Consider the following 6,000-nt stretch of genomic DNA (forward strand, 5'->3'; position numbering starts at 1 on the left):
AACCTTTAGAGAGAAGGGGGATTTCAAACCAAGGCAGCCTTCCAGGTCTAGCAATCTATTTCTTTACTGACTTATTATTTACTTTTGGCCAGCACTGTCTGATGTGTCAACATGTTTAGATCTCCCTCTGTTTATTGCAAGGACCAACTACTTCTTTACCTTGACAGGAGAGGGGATTTCCAAAGCCACACAGCTCCCCGCCTACCAATCTCGATCAGTTTTCCTCTCCCTAGTGACTGAATAGGCTGGGTATTTCTTTACCTTCCGGGATTTCAAACCAGCACAGCCTAATCTAGCAACACATCCAGATCTGTTTATCTCTCCCTAGTTATTGAATAGGCCAAGCGCAGCTTAGCCTTCATCAGGGTGGATTTCAAGCCATCCCAGCACTCCTCCTCCACAGAACTAGAAATATATCTGGTTTTCTCTCTAGAGATCTAGTTAACTACTTCTTCGCCTTAGCCACGGCCAAGCCCCCCCCCCTCAATCTAGCAACACATTTGCTCAATTTATGCCTCCCTACTTATTAAAAGAGGCCAACACAGCTCATTTGCCTTTGCCACTGGGAGAGGGGGGAGGGATGCTTCAAACCAATGCCCCCCATCTGCCAAACTGTGTTTACCTACTTATGTCAGAGGTCAGCTACTTCTTTACTTTCTCCATTGGCAAAAGGAGGGGGGAATCTGTTGGGGATTCCAAATGAACATAGCCTGATCTAGCAACCTCTTTAGATCTGTTTATCTCTCCCTACTCACTGAAGAGGCCTAGTACACATTTGCCTGTGCGTGGATTTCAACCCAACACAGGCAACAGACCTAGCTCTGGGTTGCTGTGAGTTTTCTGGGCTGCATTGCCATGTTCCAGAAGCATTCTCTTCTGATGTTTTGCCTGCATCTGTGGCAGGCATCTTCAGAGGTTGTGAGGTCTGTTGGGAACGAGGCAAGTAAGGTTTATATATCTGTGGAAAGTCCAAGGTGCAAGAAAGAACTCTTGTCTGCTTGAAGCAAGAGTGAATGTTGCAGCTGACCAGCTTGGTGAGAATTGAATGGCCTTGCAGCTTCAAAGCCTGGCTGCTTCCTGCCTGGGAGGGTATTAGCTGGCCCTGCCTGGACTCAAGCAGACAAGTGTTCTTTCTCCCACTTTGGACCTTCCACAGACATATAAACCCCACTTGCCTAGTTTCCAACAGACCCTTCAACCCCTGAGGATACCTGCCATAGATGTGGGCAATACGTCAGGAGAGAATGCTTCTAAAGCATGCCAATACTGCCCGGAAAACTCACAGCAACCCAGTGATTGCGGCCATGAATCCTTCGACAACAGACCTAGCTCTATGCCTCCCTCTTTACTCATTTCAGAGGCCAACTGTTTATTTATCTTCTCCACGAGGAAAGGGGACGTTTGTGGAGGGATTTCAAATCAGCACAGCCTGATTTAGCAACGCATCCAGATCTGTTTATCCCTCCCTAGTTATTGAACAAGCCAAGTACCTCTTAGCTAGCAACATCAACAGATCTATGTGGCTCCCCCCTCCCACACCCCGCACAACCTAAACACACACACACACACACAATCTAGCAACAGATCTATCTCCATGTATCTCTCCCTACTCATTATCTAAGAGGCCAGTTATCCTCGCCAGGAGGGAAAGGGGATTTCAAAGCCACACAGCCCGATCTAGCGACATCTTTAGAGCGATGCCTCTCTGCCTACATATGGCCAGGGGGGCAAGCAAGTCCTGCGATCTAGTGTGAGTGTGTGTGTGTGTTTATGTGTGACAGACTGGGAGATTATCCGGATCATGGCCTCCTTGTTGCTGGAACGGGAGAACCCTGCTGTTGCCCCTTGGGCTAGCTCTCCAAACTCTCAAAAGCCCAGGCAAAATAACAACAGCAGCAGCAACAATAATATAATAATTTAATAATAGATGGGCTCCGGCGCTTTGCTCGGGGCAAGAGCCAACTTCCAGCACTCTTTTTTGCTCCCAAGAGGCATCCACAAGAGCAAACCTTTCCACCTTCGTCTCAGCCTTCCTGCAATTACCCCCTTCCCCAAAATAAAGGGTCGCCAAAGGGGAAAGGAAACAGACTGTCGCTCTCCCATCGCTCCAATCCAGAGAGGAAAGGCAGCCAGCCAGCGTTGCAAGAAGCCTTCCTCCTCCTCCTCCTCCTCCTCTTCCTAGCAGCTTGTTCCTAGAGCTATTTCTGGCTGCTTTTGGGAGCCAAAGCCCTAAAGGAGGAGGAGGAGGAGGAGGAGGAGGAAGAGGATGGGGCCGCTGCCTGCCTGCCTGCCTCTTGCAGCAGCCGAGAGCCCTTTGCCAGGTCGAGCTGACTCACCCCGCCAGCCCCCTGCTTCGGAGGGAAGGTCACGATCCGGCGTGGATCCTCTTTGGCAGCCTCCAGGCAACCCGGATCAAACTTTGGCCCCATCTACACTGCCCTGTAATGCAGTTTTGCGACTGCCTTGCAGGGCCGGCGTGCAGACTCACGTCCTGCAGTTTGAACCGAGTCTCAAGCCGCATTATAGGGCCGTGTAGATGAGGCCCTCTTTTCTGGAGGAGAAGCCACAGCGAGAGAGAGTCTCCGAGGGAGGAAAGAAGGGGGGGGGGTGGAGGGGTTGCACAATCCAAAGCCAACTCTCTGCTCCCCTCCTCCATCCCAACAGAGGAAATAAATAAATACATCCAGGGTGGCAGGAGAAAGTTGTAAACAAGCGGTACCTTTCCGGGGGAGAGCGGTGCGGTGCGGTGCTGGATGCCTCCCTCTCTGAGTCACCCGGAGTACAGCTCCGGCGAGGGGAACTCGATTATGAATATGACTTCATTGATGACAGGCGAGCCCTCCTCTTCCTAAACTCCCGGCCCGCCTCCTGGCTCCGCCCACTGCCTTAGCTCCCGCCCCTCCCTCTTCGGAAAAGGCAGGCGCGCTCCCATTGGTCCAATTGCGCGGCAAGCTCCCCCGCCCCCTCTAAAGCCGAACGCGGCGCCGGGTTGGATAGAGAGAGCTGTCCATCAAAAGCTTACAGTCGCGCGCTCTTGTTTTCAAGAATTGTGGAGACAAGCTAAGCGAGAGGCGGAGGGGGAATGTCGTGCGTACGCGCATGCGCGGGAAGGAAGCGAGCAGTGCTCGAGGCTGTCCCTGCCTTGTGCGCGCAGAATAGAGCGGAAGGTCTTCGCTGCAGAATTAATACGGTTTGGCACCACTTTAGTTGCCACGGCTCAGAGCTATGGAATCCTGGGAGTTGTAGTTTGGTGAGGGACAAAGCACTCTTGGGCAGAGTAGTCTAAAACGTCGCTGTTCCCACGATTATTGAGCCAGGCAATGAAAGTGGGGCCAAACTACATTATGGCCCCTCTTTTTTCATCTGTCCCTTTGGGGCAGGAAGGAGGGCGGACTGCCAAAAGCAACCCATTTGTGCCAATCAGCTGCCCTTTCAACTTTCAAGTATCCCTTGATGAAGTCCTGGCACCAAGAGCTTGTTTGCTAAGCATACACCCAGATGGAGAAGCAGCATTGAAAGCTATTCTAGAAATGTGTTGTCGAAGACTTTCATGGCCAGAATCATTGGGTTGCTGTGAGTTTTCCGGGCTGTATGGCCATGTTCCAGAAGCATTCTCTGCTGACATTTCACCTGCATCTATAGCAGACATCCTGAGAGGTTGTGAGGTCTGTTGGAAACTAGGCAAGTGGGGTTTATATAGCTGTGGGAGAAAGAGCTCTTGTCTGTGGAGGCAGGAACAATGGCTTCAAACTACAAGAAAGGAGGTTCCACCTGAACATTAAGAAGAACTTCCTGACTGTGAGAGCTGTTCAGCAGTGGAACTCTCTGCCCCGGAGTGTGGTGGAGGCTCCTTCTTTGGAAGCTTTTAAACAGGGGCTGGATGGCCATCTGTCAGGGGTGCTTTGAATGCAATATTCCTGCTTCTTGGCAGGGGATTGGACTGGATGGCCCATGAGGTCTCTTCCAACTCTTATGATTCTATGATTCTAGGTGTGAATGGTGCAATTGGCCACCTTGATTAGCTTTAAATGGCCCTGCAGCTTCAAAACCTGGCTGGTTGCTGCCTGGGGGGATCCAGTGCTCAAACACAAATCAAGGAACATGAAAGGCACTGCAGACTAATTCGACCAGATAATTCAGCCATAGCAGAGTACCTGATGAACCAACCTGGACACAGCATAATATTTGAGAACATAAAATGCTGGACCGCCCTAACAACCACCATGTCAGGCTACACAGAGAAGCCATTGAAATTCACAAGCATGTGGACAATTTCAATGGAAAGGAGAAAACCATGAAAATGAACAAAACTTGGCAACCAGTATTAAAAACTCTCAAATCAGGACAGTAAATAAAGATCAACACAAAAAGCAGGGAAATTCCAGACAAGAATCAATCAGGGCTGGCTAACACTGCCCAACAAAGGATTCCCCCCAGGCATCAACCAGCTTTGAAGCTACAATGCTATTAAATGCTAATCAAGGTGGCCATTTGCAACATTCACAGTAGCCTCAAGCAGACACCCTGGACATATAAACCACACTTACTTAGTTTCCAACAGATCTCTCAACCTCTGAGAATGTCTGCCATAGATGAATGCGAAATGTCAAGAGAGAATGTTTCTGGAACATGGCCATACAGCCCAGAAAACTCACAGCTATCCTAGGAATGCAGTCTGTATGGTAAAGAACCTGCTCTGGGGTCAGAAGGGAATCTGCTGCTTGGGGCTATTGAAAGCAAGGCCCCATCTACACTGACTATTTCATGCAATTCGAAGCAGGCTTCAAACTGCTGCAGCCAGGAAATAAACTCCTACAAAAGCATGTGAAAGAAAGCCCTTAATGTGAACCAGTGCTCTGTAGTTTGTGTTATCAGCACTGTTTGTGTCTCAAACTGGTTCCAGGATTTCCTATTTAATCACCTGCACATATTCCTTCAATACTATTTTGAAACCGTATTAAATGGTCAGCATAGATGGGATTTAAGTGATAGAATTTGATTCATCGCTCACAGTTTTAAAACACATTAGAAATGACTGCTCTTTGACCAACTCCTCCCCTTGATGCAAAGTAACATGTTAAAAAGAAAGGGAGAGGATGCAATCATGGCTCTGCGTTCTTGGGAAGGTCTGTCATTGGCCAAATCCTCCTTTTAGTTCAGCCTCAATAAGAATTGTTCTGCAAGAGTGTAGAAATCAGCAGGCCCATTACATTCTGCCTACTGTGCTTAGCTGGCTCATAAAATTCCATCTCTGCCAATCATCCCCAGAAGTGTTGCATCTGAGAGAGATTTCCATCTAGCTAGAATAATGAATGCCGTGGTCATCTTATCAGAATTATCCTCTGGTTTGATTTTGCAAGAGAACTCAGTGGCAAAGCAAAAGAGCAGGCAAAATCACAAGGGTTTTTTTATGAGTCCGTTACCTGGACAATAAAGTGTAGATTGGGGTGAGGGGTATAAATGTGGCCACATAACCCATATAAAAAACCCCACACAATACAGTGCTATAATTGGCTGATTCGTGCCAGCGGGGCAAGCTTCGCCGAGCCCTGTCACCTGTGAAGAAAGGCTGTTCTGGAGGCAGGTGCCATAGAAACCTTTTGCTGAAACAAGGAGAGCTGGCAATCATTCGTGGCTGGACATTCCTACTGGCATTTCAGCATTCCCAGAATAAGTGTGTCAGCAGAACAGGTGTGAGATATGTTCCCATCTGGGGTGGAAAACCCAAACAATGCTTTGTGCGGCCAACTTGTCCTCTGATCCTTCTCAACACTGATGAGGCACCAGCGCTCTTTAGCAGAGAAGGTTAAACACCTTGTAAAACAACATTTCTCACAATTCCTTAGCACTGAGCTACAGCAGTGGAAGTAAAGAAAGGCGAAACAAGCTGTCTTGAAAAGAAATTAAGGCATATTGCTTTAAAAATGCCAGGTGCTGTCTGATCAGGGGCAGATGCGGTTAGTTCTTGGAACTCACCAAAGAATACCAGGTACTGTAGGT

The 6,000-nt window shown here is 48.7% G+C and overlaps 1 protein-coding gene across 1 annotated transcript in view; it reads right to left on the minus strand.

The window, feature by feature from the left end:
* Window positions 1-2,866, minus strand: part of SMARCA2 (SWI/SNF related, matrix associated, actin dependent regulator of chromatin, subfamily a, member 2) — a 126,315-nt gene extending 123,449 nt beyond the window's left edge. Inside the window, exon 1 of the mRNA XM_060762260.2 lies at window positions 2,720-2,866. The gene's annotated coding sequence lies outside the window, so the exon portion shown is untranslated. The remainder of the gene's footprint in view (window positions 1-2,719) is intronic.
* Between the last annotated feature and the right edge of the window lie 3,134 nt (window positions 2,867-6,000).

Source organism: Anolis sagrei, chromosome 2 (genome assembly GCF_037176765.1).
Source record: "Anolis sagrei isolate rAnoSag1 chromosome 2, rAnoSag1.mat, whole genome shotgun sequence".
In the NCBI taxonomy this organism is placed as follows: Eukaryota; Metazoa; Chordata; class Lepidosauria; order Squamata; family Dactyloidae; genus Anolis; species Anolis sagrei.